The following is a 15,352-nucleotide window of genomic DNA, read 5'->3' on the forward strand; positions in this document are numbered from 1 at the left end:
TGGCCCGGACTAGAGAAAACCTGTACGCGTCGTGAAGAACGAAGCTGAGAGGAGGGCCTAGCAAAAAAAAAGATCGAACATAAAATCACATGCTTATTTGCATAGACAAAAGGAAATTCGACTACCGGAGAGGTTTCGTATTTAGAATACCTTGCCGGGAATCGACCATCTGCTTGACGAGAATGACCATTTTTATCAGTTCCCGTGAAAGTTTCTGCGCTGGCCGGGAATTTAATATTTTTTTCTATCAAATTTGCATGCGGGGTGGTTCTTCGGATCGGCACAGCCTAATGACCAAAGTTATAACCAGCAAGGTGAGGACAGAACCGTGCTGGGATTTCACCTTGGTTGCAGCAGTAAAATGTGCGTAAAAAGAGAACGGCAAATAAATTACACACCATTTAGAATAACAAAGATAAAAGCAGTAAATTGCATTTTTTCTCGTCCTTCCTAGTGCACCTCTCTCAGCTGGATATTTTTCACCAGGAAAAAAATGCTCCGCAAAACGAGATTAGCAATAACAAAAAAAAACTAGCTTTCTCATTCCAACCGATTCGGACAAATAAATATGCATACTCATTTCACCGAGGGAAGCGAGATTTGATTCCATTTTTCCGGAGAATGTCAAACTGCCTATAATTTATACATGACTGTGCACAAAACCAACATTCTCTCTCATGCTGGTCATCGTTTTTTTATGTCCCCATGACACAAAAAAAAGTCACCCGAACTGCCAAACGATAATATTTGCTTCCTCTACTTACCTCAACGATTTATTACCACTCATTTAGCATAAAACTGCTCACAATTGAAAACAATTAATTAAGCTAATGTGGACGACTGATCGATGCAAATGACTTCTGGTCTGCAGGTTCTGCCTGAAAACCGAACCGTAAAGCAAAACGACAGAAGGTCAAATGTTTGTCGCCCTCCGGGATCGTCACGCATGTCCCCTAGCAGCAGCAGCCTACTGTGTGTCAGTGGTTCCTATTTCTGCAGTCTCGCTACCGCTAATATTCACATAAAATGTGATCGATTTGCATAAAAATATTTGGACTTGTTTCCCCTTCTTGTTCCGGATCACATGGCTCAATAGCAGGCACCAGCAGCGGTTTCGTTGCCCGCACCGGTACTGACCCCTGCGACGGTGGGTGACCGGGGATATAATTTACGAACTGTCGTCCTGACAGGGGACGATGCGTACGGGTATAAATTTTAAAACCCTCTGGGAACAATAATCATGAAGAGCGACGGACGGACGGAGATCCATAAGTAACTCGTAAAATATAGATGCGAAATGGTCAAGAGATGCCAAAAAGGATACTGTCGCACCGTACGAGCGAACGCAGTCTCATACTCGCAGGGACACACCGGAATGCTGTAAATAATAGGTATAATGTCCTCTTAATAATGTCCCGACCAGCGACATCCATCTGCTTGTGGCTCGTGACCTTTCTGAGCGGGGGCAGATGGTCATTCTCAGCTCTCGGCGTTTGTTGGTGGTGCTGACCGGATGCCGCAGAATCCTTTTTACTCTTCTCTGCTTGAACCATGTTCAAGCACATTTTCGAAGATCTTTTCTTCATTTGGATATAAAAGGTTCCATTTTTATTACACCTCCCCCGTGAAATACACTCTGTCACTGCATTAAGCTGGGATGGTCGTTCGTGTCGGGGGCGGGCGGGTAGCGAGGGGAAAATGAAAATATATCGACATGTGCAGAAGGACCAGTCCTGCTCTAGATATGGAACGGTACGCGGCTAAATCCACCCCATATCTCGCCGAAGGATAGTCATTTAATTTTCTTTTACACCCCGAACCCTGTCAGGTCTGAAAGGAGACACAATTTACTTCGCCTGCTTGGACGTCGACGTTGTCGTCGATGGAATTAGAAGAGGTTCTCGATGCAGATTTGCAGAGGGGTCGGTCATCTAGCAGGCGGCGCGTGCTGCACTGACAGGCAGGCGGTGACGGAGGTTGGAAAATTTTAATCAGTTTTGTTCCAGCTGGAATAGTGCAAAATGTCCATGCGCGTGTGTGTGACAAACCGGGCTGACACTGAACGAACTCGTTGACCGTGACGAATTACGGGTCTGATTGATGGTCAACCAGGATGGGTTGGGGTCAGTTTGTGGTCTCTGTTTAGTTTTGTGATGCGGGGTCTGCAGAGACCCGTTGAGAAAAGAGATAGGAATTTCATAAGTTGTGTTTCTGAAGAAACTATCCAATCGGATATAACTGAATATGAGACATACTATTTGTTTATATTCTCCTCCGTTGTTAAATTCGTAGAAATAGTTTATTTCTACAAACATAGTAAAGAAAGGGATTTCTCCAAAATGAACCCTTAACCCTTAACCTTAACCCTTAGTACATACATACTTTTTGCGTTAAAATACAACAGATTTAGATAAATAAGCCTAACAAGACAATGCTTATAAACTTGTTAGATACCTTGAAAATTTATTACTGATTTATTGAAAAGTTTCATAATTACATCACAATCACAGAAAGAGAAAGTAAACAAGAGAGGCTCTCATTAGTACGTACGTCCTAGCAAAAGTTTCGTTCTGATTTTTCAACGTAGTTCTTAATTCGAGAGAACTTTCACAGTAGGCGGGAAAAATTTGGTAGCATTGTTTTGTTCCTCGCCAATCTTACCGTATGACACGTTTGCTGTGACTTAAATGATTCTTTTTCAATTGGATAAATAAACTTTAAACAAAGACCTTACTTCAGCTAAACTACCGTGTAGCTCTTGCAAAGCTCAAACGACTCGGTTTTCAACATTCTTTTTTGAGTTTGTCACGTTCTTATATAATTGGCCGTCAAATGTGCATTAAAAACTGTAGATAGCTTTTTTTAGCTATCCGGAGTTCCACAGGGCAGCACCCTGGGACAAAAAATCTTTCTGTTATACATGAACGATGTCTACTATTCTCTCAAATGTCTTAAACTTCCCAATGCCGACAACATCAAGCTACTCACCATCATAAAATGTCTTGACATTTTATGATGGTTAGTGCAACACCTCTTCAATGCAATCTAAAATTTTTTCTTCAACTGGTGTAGCAATAATCAAATGTTTTGTAATGAATGTAAGTGCTCCGTTATTTCCTTAACTCGTAAGCATTCATCGATTTTAAATTAGGGACTTTGTGGAAACAAGATTCGGAGAGACACCTTTGTTAAGGATTCGTACAACAAAAGATTTCCGAAATATGCACTGTTTATGATATCGCTATTGCTGTCTAGTTCGCTATGCATCGGTGGTCTGGGCAGCCGTCTCGAGGCCGTTCCTACGATTTGCTTTGCGCCATCTTCCCTGGAATGATGATGCTCAGTTGTCGTCAAGGTTTTGTTTGGTTCCTAACTTTGAACTTGGACAGCTTCAACAGTAAAACTTCAATATTCATCGTTTACGATCCCATGCTTTCTTCCGCTTTCCTGCTGCTATAACCAATTATGGTCATAGCGAACCCATAGTCAGTATGAGCCATATGATCAGAATCACTCATTACAATTGCAGACGAGACGGGAAATGCCACCCACTAGAACACTGCTTAAGGCTTATTGCAGCGGGCCATGATTCTGATTGTAATATTGAGTATACGATTCAGATGTGAGGCCGTGGATATTTCATGATCGTGAGGGAACGGGCGTTTATATGTTCACCCTTGAGACCGTGTGACTAAAGTTTTGAGTGTTGGAAACTAAAAACCCTAGCAAAAGTAAATAACATCGGCAGCAAGGCTGGCGTCACACTTTTGGCCCGAGTGGATAGTAAGATAAGCATACGGTGGGGTCTATTTCTAGAGATTCGTCGCATTTTTACAATACATATACTTGCATCACAATCACTTAAAATTACTCGCGGTGCGTTTGTACAATTAAAAATTGGCGCGTGCACTGAATTTGCTCATAGGAGGGGTTTCGATTTATTATCTTTCTCATAAAATAAAGGTATATAAACCGCTGGAGAATTCTTCCGAAATCTGAAGGGCCAAGTCTTGTATATTAATTGACTCTGCTCGACAGTTGATGGCTCGTAGTAGTGTCAAATTTTTACAGCCATACTTTGTAGGAATACTAATGACCGCCGGATTAACGTTCTGTCACTAAGTTAGTGTCGGATTTTGATGAGACGAAGTCGAAACGCAAATCCCATAACTAATTCAGTAGAAGTCACCACCAGCATGGAGCTCACTTTCACCAGCAATTTTGATGCGGCATCTCTCCCAATTATATGGGAGAGATGCCGCACGACAACATTTTCCTTTGAAATTAAAATTTAAAAAAAATGGAATTTTAATGTGGTACTGCAAAACTTTCGGCACTCTGTGATGCAACTGGACGCATACAAATGTTAATAAAATTGTCGTGAGTTAATAATTAGGATTATTTAAAATCTCCAGTGTTGTAATTCTTCGAAAGACAATCTCACAATATCATATTGCCGTATAAAGGTGACCCTATATACGAATTATAGAAAGTGCGGCATCTCACCCGACGCGGCATCTCTTCCGAAATTACCCCATGTTAAAAAATAGGCGATCGAAAAAATAATAATAAACAAATTAAAATTACATAAATCGAGAAAATGAATGACAACATGTGAAAATGAAAGTGAAGAATAGAATGAAACAAATATTAAAAATATGTAAAAACGAATTGAAAAAGAAGAAAACTCAAATAATAGAAGAAAAGCAAGTTGATAAAATTTAAAATAAGGCAATAATAAAAAGAAAAATGAAGGAAAATAATGAAAATGGACGCAAATATAAAATGAGAAATTAGGAAAAAAAATAATGACGAAAGTAGAATAACCGAACAAACGGAAAAAGCAAGAAAAATAAAAATTGATTCTCATCAATCGAGAGCAGCCTGTTGCTTTAGACTTTGGCATAACAGTCTGGCTTCTCATCTCGTAGGACACCAGAAGTAAAAAAAACGCTCAGCTTGTGAACAGCTCACAAACAAAAAATACTACCTGCGTCACACCGCTATAGCGTGTACGTGTAAACTATAGAACAGCAAAGTCCCGTTGCCCCCAACTATGAGTAAAAAGAGTGAACCACAAAATAAATTTTGGCCCATTATGGGAGAACACAATCGCGATTGACTTTTCGCAGACTCGTCTTAGACATACAGTGTGCGAGGCGAAACAGTTGATTAAGGTGAAAATGGAAATTCTGTTTAAAGAAATGTGACACATACAACTGCATCATACGAGACAAGTAGTACTAATAATGCTCAACTCCTTAGCCAAGGCGGAAAGTTTCGTAACGAAAAACAACTTGCTCTACGACGACGAATATGAAAACGTCAAAACGAAGATCCCCGTGCATAATAACCTTGATCTGGCGGAAATTCGCCTACACTGTTTTGCAATAGCACGGATTATATTAAAAAATTCATGTTGCCGTATAGATAACTGGAATCCGTCACAAACGACACTTGGAGAAACTTTTTCCTTGCGGTTGAACCAGCATATCTTACTTGACTTTCGAGGGCAGATCATCTCAAGGTGTTAACTACGTACAAGGAGCCCTATTCACATACTCTGGGAAGACGCCCATGTGCCAGTTCTGTAACCAGACGGCACACTACGTGCGCCAAAACAACCAAAGAAAATATATCTACCACAAACCATCAAACAACCTTCGACATCTGCTGATACAATATAGACAGCCAGCAAAAAAAAACAAATGCCGGACAACTAATATTCCACGGTATCCCCAAGTCAATAGCTAACAAACCTAGGGTATAAATTAATAAGAAAGAATACGGCCATACCAAAATCACTCTAAAACACAAGAAACACCAAACATCTAACAGCAAAAATGACTCTGGCGACGATGATATGGACGTAAACACGAGCCAGAGAGAAGGCAAAGCCAGCAAGAAAATTAATAAGAGAAGCCGTACAGCCAGACTAGACAGCACCAATATTTTATGATTTTTTAATTAATTTTTATGATTTGAATACTATATTATTTCCAAAAAAGGCAAATGACCCTTTGGGGTTAAAATCTCAATAAATAAATACAAAAAACGTTGACATAAATTGTTCGAACTGTTTGGATTCAGTATCTACCTGACCTAGCATCAATTTGGTATGTAGGAGAAAATGTAGGTGATGCGAACAGGTGTAAAAATTTGATCAAAAAGTACTGGTATGGCAAGCGATATGCTTCTGCGGTTTGAAGTGCACCATTTTTACACTACAGGAAATATAGATGCGGAAATCTATCGTTCTGAGTATCTTCAGTAAAACTTGTTTTATATGAGAACCATAGTACCCGTCCAATATTTTGGCCGGATTTAGCGGCACAGATTTCGTTGATAATAACATCAATTCACCAAAAAAGCCTTCAGCTTCGGCTCACCGAACTTTACTGAGCGATTGTGAAAAAGACTGGGAATATCCAGAAGTTGTACTAATGCGTCTAAAAATGTGAAGAAACTCTTCAAATATATAAATTAACTACGACTATGACTGTTGGGCTCAGATTAAAACCTTTGCTTGGAATTCTAATCAGACAAACTTGATTTCATCTTGGGAGGTAAACTATTCTAATATGCGATTCCTCGTACAAAAACAGCGATTGATCGATGTATGCTGATTGATGATTAGCCCCAGTTTCCCCTACAGAAGATAAAACCCTGTTTTGATATCTTTCGATATCCGGTTAAATCGTAGAACTGTATCCAATGTGTCAGTTATAAACAGATCAAGTAGAGAACAACCAATTCAAAAATAATATGTTAGCTCATTGTTCACCTTAGTGTATGACATATTAGAAAATGTTTTCGGGTGTGTTTGCGTACATCTGTGTAAAATTCTCCAATTAAAAAATTGTGTTTATACTTTACTCCGCACTATTCGAAGTATTTTAGTAGGAGCTTCGAGCAATCTATATTCTATTCTATTCTAACCTTTACATAGCCAGTATTGAAAAGCATCCTGGAAAACACTGCAGTTATTCTGAAATGTTTTTCTTGTCAAGATTAGTATTTGAAGCAGATTTTCATGTCGCATTTAATTAACGAATTATTTTGAATCGTAAAGTAGGAAGAAACGAGGACAACCGTACCGACCGTTTCATTTTTAAGTGGATATAATAAATCGTTGGGAGTGACATTGCTAAGAAGCTTAATGTCACTCCTTTGGTCCTTTGGGATGGGACAGAGGTATTTACACCTTGCCCTGGCTAATAAGCCTAGGTTAAAGTGCCTTTACTCGCTCTGTAGGAGCTTCGAGCAATCTATAGATACCTAATGAAGGACGAACATTACCGTAGCTTTCATTCCTTTGTGCGAACTGAACTAGTATAAGAGAAGTTGATACTGTCTTTCCGGGATTTCCAGATTAGTGTTTTAGGTAAACTATTGGAGAGGGTTCATTACCAAATGCGTGTTTTGACATGTGTTGAGATCGGCAAAGAATTTAGGATATCTTATATAGAAATTATATGCGATGTTTTCAAGGAAACCACTAAGGGCTACTCCTATTTGTTTTATTCATCAATGATATTGATTCACTGAGCTAAATCAATAAATACCTTAACACTTCATAACAAGCATTCGTGCAAGTAAAAGCACTACAGGCTCACTGAACGATTTAGGGCAACAGCATCAATTTACCAAATGGAAAACACGGATAAAGCGCTGGTCCGACTTTGGATAATATACAATTTAGACAATTTACCACTTTATCTCCCCTTCAGGAACTTGTCCCTATCGTGTTTCAATTAACTCCCGATTTATCCGATAAAAGAGAGAAAAATTAAATTGAAATATACTTAAGCTTTAGACGAATTTTAATTAAAGTTTGGTGGAGTTTATGTTAAAATAATATCAATTGTCTTTCTCTACTTCGAAACAAATCTAAACGTGATTTTTAGTTGGTCAAGATCTAACAAAAAATTACCGCATAGTTTTTTTTCAAAACTTCTAATCTAGGTCAAACTGACATTTTGCTAAATTCTCGCCCAAATTCCGACATGTTGTACACTGTGAAGTAGTTTTTAAAAATTGGAGCTTGAAATTTTTTCACAGAGTTAAGAGAATTCTTCAAGGTAGTACACAAGACCTACTGTTCTTTTAGCTGTTCGCGAATGTCGATTAGATTTTTTAACAAGCATGATTTGAGGAGGGCGTAACTTAAAAAAATACCAAACCATTTTCTTGACAATTCACTCAAAATTTTAGTGCGATACAATGAACAAACTAGCGTTTTTCGTTTTGATTATTTTATTTTGCGATGGCGAGTTGAATAAAACTTAATATTTTGGAAATTCTAACGTAATTAATAATGTTTAACATTGCATGCAGATCACCTGCTTTTAATTTTACGACTAAGAATGTAGACTCAAATAGGCGAATTTTGGCTCTCACACAATATTTCAACTACGGATTCTAGATAGAAGTTTTTGAAAAGCTTACTTCCTCCAAACAATGAATTTGTTAATCGTGTGTTTGAAAAAAAAAAAAAATGACAGCGATATTGAAAATTGATAGCTTGTGCAAATTTCAATCCATTTTTCCGAAAAAAAGAGCCATTGTCTAAAAAGAGTATTAAAATAATGCAGCAGAGACGAATAGATTGTGGGAGTAAATCGTCACTAAGTTTTACCATCTGTGTCTAAACTGTGTGGAATGTTAAGAATAGTAATCTAAACAATTATCGGTTAAGTTTATTTTTTTAAATACCAAGAGAGCTAATTTTTTGCATCCGGATGTTAAAGAAAATACGCTTTATTTGGACATTTGAAAGTGAATGAATTGCCATCCGCAAACTGATATGTTTCACAGTTAATTGCTTCAAGAAGGACGCCACTAAACTCATAAGTTGTTGCTTAGTTGGCGTTAATACGCTTGTTTCTCGTATTGTGTTTAATTCAAGGAAAGGAATCAAACAAGAAATGTGAATCAACGAAGTTAAAACTACTATGAAATATTGAAAATAAATGTTCGCGTTAAATTTCTGACACTTTTCTTTCAGTGTAGTTCTTATAAAAGATTTCACGAACCTGTAAAACCGTTCATTAACATGAGAGCGACGAAAATTAAACATTATCAGCATATCGTGTTTAATTCACGATTTCTATAATGAAGCATATTGTAATAAAAATTGGAAAGATAACAAAACATTGAAAATATTTATGCGCTGCAATTTTTCTTAACTGTATCCGCATAATATAATTCGCAGTTAACATGTGGCAATCTGACCTTTATAGTTACGTGGCGTTGCTTGAGGATAAAGAGAAGAGAGAATGGGGGAAAGAAACTATGACAGATATTACACTAATTCTAGTTCCAGGATGTACTAAATAAACAATGAAAATTGAACGCAACTTGTTGATTAGTTTTAGATATTGTAGCAGCCATTTCAAATACTGTGCAAGGTCCAAATAAGACAACTGCCTCTTTCGACTCACCCATTCTTTGATTCCTAGAACTAAGTCTTTTTAGTTATTTTTTTACATCGAATAAGATAAGTTCGAAAATATTTGTAATTTTTTCCTGTTCGGTATTTTTTGTGGAAATCTGCTAATTTGACACTCCATCAGAATCCTGATTAGGGTATCAGTAGCATCCTGAGCTGGAGAATGTTGACGTTCTGAAAAGGGGCCCAATATTGAACAAAATTACGTCTAAATATTGAGTAGGACCCGCCACAACTCTGAGCAATGTTTTCATCACAATAATTGAATAGATTTGAAATACGTAAAACGATTCCATCAGAATCCTGAAGAGATCATGAACATCCGTAGTGTTTCTCATTTTGAGAAAGAAGCTTCAACAACTCCACCTGAACCCAGAGAGGAACTTAAGCAGAATCTTGAGTAGAATTCCACCAAAATCTTGAAAAGGATTTCACCAGGATCTCGAAAAGGATTACTTCAAATTCGTTTGCAATATAATGCTAGAAACTGAGAAGGATATGGATCCCGAAAACGATGCAATCCGAAGAATTCTATAAGAATTCTATGAGAATACTCAAAAATATTCTATCACGTTCCTCAGTAGGACTCCTGCAGAGCTCTCAATAGGATACCGTCAAAATACTAAGAAGAATTTCATTATAATCCTGAAAAAGATTCAACCACAATCCAACGAAGCATGCCATCAGAATCCTAAGAGTGTTCTAAAAACAAACTTTACAGTGATCGAACTCGGCTAAACAATATTTTATACGTTATACGCCATTACCGGACACAAAAGTTGTTCCAAATCCCAAAAATCTAGTAGGTTTGGCAGGATATATGCAGTTGTAACCGCTAATTCAACAGTTTTAGCTCTATCGGTATTATCTGTTGGAGTCCACCAACAGATAAACCCGCAAGTCGTATTTTTAAAATTTATCCAGAATTTGTCACAGGAAAAATATCTGGTCCGATATGGAGGGTTTTTCTCGAAACTCGCTTTCGTATTCGCCAACGAAAAATTCATTCAATAATCACAGTCTGCTAAACAGAACACGTGTGAGTATCAAGTTTACGGTCCTTCTTATAGATAGATTACATGACTCGGACGGTATTTCATCTTCTACCCAAACCATCACAATCACGCAGTGGATTGATGCGTACAGCCTTGATCACTCTCGCCTTTAAGAAGTTCGACCGAAAAGGTATGATCTGTCACCAGATTCCCTTTGCAGTAGTTGTAAGTTTTTCGTGTCTCTCACCTGGGTTCAATTCCCAACCCCGCATATAGGGTTAGAGATTTTTCTAAAGAGATTTCTCTAACCCGACAAAGAGGCGAACGACCCTAAGGTTAAAACCTCTATAATCAAAAATAAAAAAAAAAGAATTGAATTATTGTCCTGTGTAACTCAAAAGGCAGAATTGAATAAATATAGAAGCAAACTAGACAAAAACTAAACAAATTAAGTACATAAAATATAAAATAATATTGGTGCACTTAATGCGGTCATATGTGGTACTAAAACTGTCGAGCCAAAAAAGGTTCATCTTGTGAATTCGGGCGATTTTTAGGATAGCAAGGAGAAGAAGGAAATTGAGATTAACAAACAGAATAAAGCGCAATGCAGTGTGGGCGCCAATTTTACAGGCGCAAACAGAAGGAAACTCAACAATATAAGATAAAGAAGAAAAAACTGGAAGAATCAAAGAGTGATGCTTAAAATTAAGTTGGAAAGGATAATCAAGAAGAAAAAACAATGCAATTGGGGATTTGAACATTAAATCGTAAATACTTTCTGGTTTGTACAGTACAAAGAGATCAGGACGGAAAGACATCGAAGTCAGGAACAGGATGAAATAGTCAGAGCGGAATAGCAAATGTGATCGCCATATTTGTACATAAGGAGAAAATTAGGTAAAAACCAGTTCTCACCCTAGCCGGAATACTTGGTGAACATTTGCGCGTAAAAGGCGATTTGTGTTCCGAAGCATTTCAGCGCTTCTTTTCATTCGGGACATCACATGTTTCCTTCTGGGATCTAGCAGCAAGCTCTGGCGCTAAGTTATTCATACTCTAAGTTAGTGTCGGATCCTGATGAGTCGAAATCGAAATGCACTCAACTTATATTAAATGCGATCGGATCGAAACAAAAGAAATATTGAATTAACAGAACACGTGTGGCCTACACAAGCGAAAATTCTGCAATCAAATATACGGTCGCTGAGGCTCACAACGCACAAGGAAGAAATACACTACCTATAAATACATATGGGTAATTCCGCGCGAATTGGTCAACAAGGCACATGTAATCGAACTTCACGGATTTTAACCAATTTTGGAGGCATTTCATTTGTTAAAATCCTAATTTTTGTGTCAATTGAACCACCCCTCGGGCCATGGGAGCATCCCTCGTTTTGATAAATTACCAAAATCATTAATTTTTTTTAAGTTTCAGGTTTGATTGAATTAAATTACAGGAATTTGTTCAAGGAGTCCAGAAAAAATATTAGCTCTTAGCGACAGTGCTGCCAACTATGCGATTTTTCCAGTTAAAAATTAAAACAATATTTTTCTTGCGATGCATATATTTTAATTTTGAAAATTTTAATGCCGTTGTGTTCCTCCGCCAATAACCATTGTTCCGGTGAGGCCATTTTATCAAACACATCGAGCATACGATAGCCCAATGGTACTTTCCACAGGACTGATTTTGTGCGCGTCCGCAGGCTACGGTACTTTAGATATCTCCGAAAACGCATTTGTTTACAGGCCAGATCTAACACCGTTCGGACTGCCTCGTTCACTACCGGCTACTATGTACTTTGTCTTGTCGGAGTTCAGGAATCAGGAATCAGTAGCGTCTGGTTCAAATGGCCCGTTCCCCATGTTGATCGGAGATTTGTGCCAAGAATCGCCTTTTCATCATTCTTCTGATGGGAAAGATTAGGGAAGTGGTAAGGTTAGGGGTAAGGAAAGCAACGACACAGAACAATTAAAACAGAGCATTCTGCACCCCCGGAGTGATACTGACCGATCTGCAGGTGCTACAATAGCAGGAATAAAACTTTCAACCCCGGAGGCATTCAAATACGGCTAAAAACTATAGCTCTTTACCACACTGGGTTAGGAACAAAAGCATATCCTTAAATTTCAGCTCTCTGTACATAGGTTCATCTATGTATGGAGAACCAAAAATCCGAATACGCAATTGCATTAATACAGGGCAATTGCATATCAAATGATATGGTGTTCCGTAATCGGATTCACAAAGATCACATGAATAATACTCAGCGCGCTGAATAGTAGCCATGTGATAATTGAGTTTGCAATGTCCAGTCAGTGCCCTGACCAGAATACTGCAGTTGTGCTTGGAAAAATGCAACAAATTTCTTGACATTTTCGGACTCACAACCCGGCAGAAAAGTCTTTGTTTGAACGCAAGTTTGCAAGCTACGCCAATGGTTGGCATGTTCGAATGCAGCCCAAGAGCGAATCTTGTGCTTAATTCAACTTATCGACAGTGGTAGAACTGGTTCTGGACCAACGAAATCAGTCGCAGCGCCAGCTCTAGCCAATTCGTCCGCCCATTCATTTCCAGTAATACCGGAATGACCGGGTACCCATAGAAGGTAGATAGCATTTGAAATGCTAAGTTCTTCGATTTGAGTTCGACATGCGATTACTAATTTCGATCTCGAATCTGGCGAACTAAGTGCTTTCAGGGCAGCCTGACTGTCAGAGCAAAAATAGATTCTTTTACCGCAAATTCCCTTTTGAAGTGCGGATTGTACGCCACACAGAATCGCAAAGATTTCTGCTTGTAATACGGTAACAGTATCTACCAAGCGAATAAGATTGGCTTAATCTCATCTCATGACAATAGACACCAACACGGAAACGCCAAAAACGTGAACTTAATTCACTAGAGGCCAAACCATCAGCTTCACAGGGTGTTTTTGGAGGAATTGTTCGTATGAATATTCCCCGCAATCTAATAATAATTGAAATTAGGCATGGCTTACTATGATCGAGCTAAAAAAATTAACTTTTTATACTGACGAGGTAGAAAGTTGGTGTCTTCGACAAAGTTTTAGAAATGCTCATTGTGAAGAATTTTGTTGAAGAACTTGAGCTTGTAGGATTAAAGGTTATCGATTTATAAGGCGTTTTCTATGGCAACCCCCTTAAATCTAGTTTTTTAATATAACTTTTTTCATTGTGACTTCTCGTGTAAACTATGTTCAAGACAAATGTGTAGGTATCAAAGCTACATAATTTTTTCGAAGACTATGTAAAAAGACTCATTTGTTTCAAAGTTATTAAGGATTTTTACATTTTTTTACGCCAACTTCAACTACGTATAAGAAAGAAAGGTGCAAACCAAAATGCACGAACAGGTACTTTTTTAACTGTCTAAACTATACACAATAAAGCTAACAAGGTTTGGTGCGTGGCACTCTAAAACCCTATGAATAGGGTAAGCTTACTTTATCATATTTTTTTACTTTTTCCATTCAAAAATCAGATTTACTAGATTTAAGCGGGTTGCCATAGAAAACGCCTTATAAATCGATAACCTTTAATCCTACAAGCTCAAGTTCTTCAACAAAATTTTTCACAATGAACATTTCTAAAACTTTGTCGAAGACACCAACTTTCTACCTCGTCAGTATAAAAAGTTATTTTTTTAGCTTGATCATAGTAAGCCGTGCCTAATTTCAACTGTTATCAGATTGTGGGAAACATTCATACGAACAATTCCTCCAAAGACACCCTGTGAATGTATTCGATGGTTTGGCCTCTAGTGAATTAAGTTCACATTTTTGGCGTTTCCGACCACTGTGCAGCACCGGCTCGGTCCTCCAACAAAGAACCGTCAGTATAACAAACTACGCATTCTTCAAGTTGTCGCTCCATCCAGCCAGACAGCCATTCCTCGCGAAGAGGAATTCTCACATTGAAAGTTTTAAAAGGAAAACTACATGTGAGTGTAAGGTCACTGGGAGCAAGTGTACAAGTGTTTGGGGCCACAGTCTTGTGTGGCTGGTTACACGATCTGTTGGGTTACTGTTCCAGAGCCCAGTAACCTTAAGACGGTATGCACAAGAAAGTGCTTCTTGTTTCAGAAACACATGTAGTGGTTTTATGTTCAAGAGCGCCTCGAGAGCAGCAGTAGGTGTTGTCGAGAACGCACCAGTCATCGCCATCAAGACCATCCTCTGAAGATGGTTTGACTTTGATTGGATTGTCATGACTTCTCCCTTCTGCCACCAAACAAGGCACCCGTATGCCAGTATTGGTCTAACAATTGTTGTGTAGATCCACTGAATGTACTTAGGTTTGAGTCCCCAAGATTTGCCGAAAGCCCGTCTACATTGGCCAAAGGCCATGCAAGCTTTCTTGATCCTGAAATCGATGTGAGCTGTCCAATTAAGTTTTGAATCAAGAATTACCCCAAACGTACTTAACTTGATCTTCGACAATAATTAATGAAACCATACGTCGGAAATCCAAGTTTTCTCAACAAGCTATCGGCGACAAGGTTCCATAGAAGTGGTGACAACACACCACCTTCAGGACATCCGCAGACACTCAGTTTCCTTATCTCTACTTATCTTAACAATGAGCACAGATGTCGGTTGCTAAGCATTGCGTGTATCCAGTTCGTGATATATGAAGGTACTCCATGATCTCGTGCTGCTTCCAAAATGGATTCGAAAGACACGTTGTCAAAAGCACCTTCAATATCGAGAAAAACTCCCAAACTTGATTGCTTTTGTGAAAAAGCTTTTTCAATGTTGTAGACAACATTGTGTAACAGGGTGGTAGTAGACTTCCCCCGCTGATATGCATGTTGCATCTCATGCAGCGGATGCTCACCCAAGCTACCATCCCGAATGTAGTGGTCGATTAAACGTTC

General features: G+C 38.5%; 1 protein-coding gene across 2 annotated transcripts in view; it reads right to left on the reverse strand.

Moving 5' to 3' along the window:
* The window catches only part of LOC131678920 (uncharacterized), a 466,403-nt gene that overhangs the window by 46,723 nt on the left and 404,328 nt on the right, over window positions 1-15,352 (reverse strand). The window lies entirely within an intron of this gene.

Source organism: Topomyia yanbarensis, chromosome 2 (assembly GCF_030247195.1).
Source record: "Topomyia yanbarensis strain Yona2022 chromosome 2, ASM3024719v1, whole genome shotgun sequence".
Classification (NCBI taxonomy): domain Eukaryota; kingdom Metazoa; phylum Arthropoda; class Insecta; order Diptera; family Culicidae; genus Topomyia; species Topomyia yanbarensis.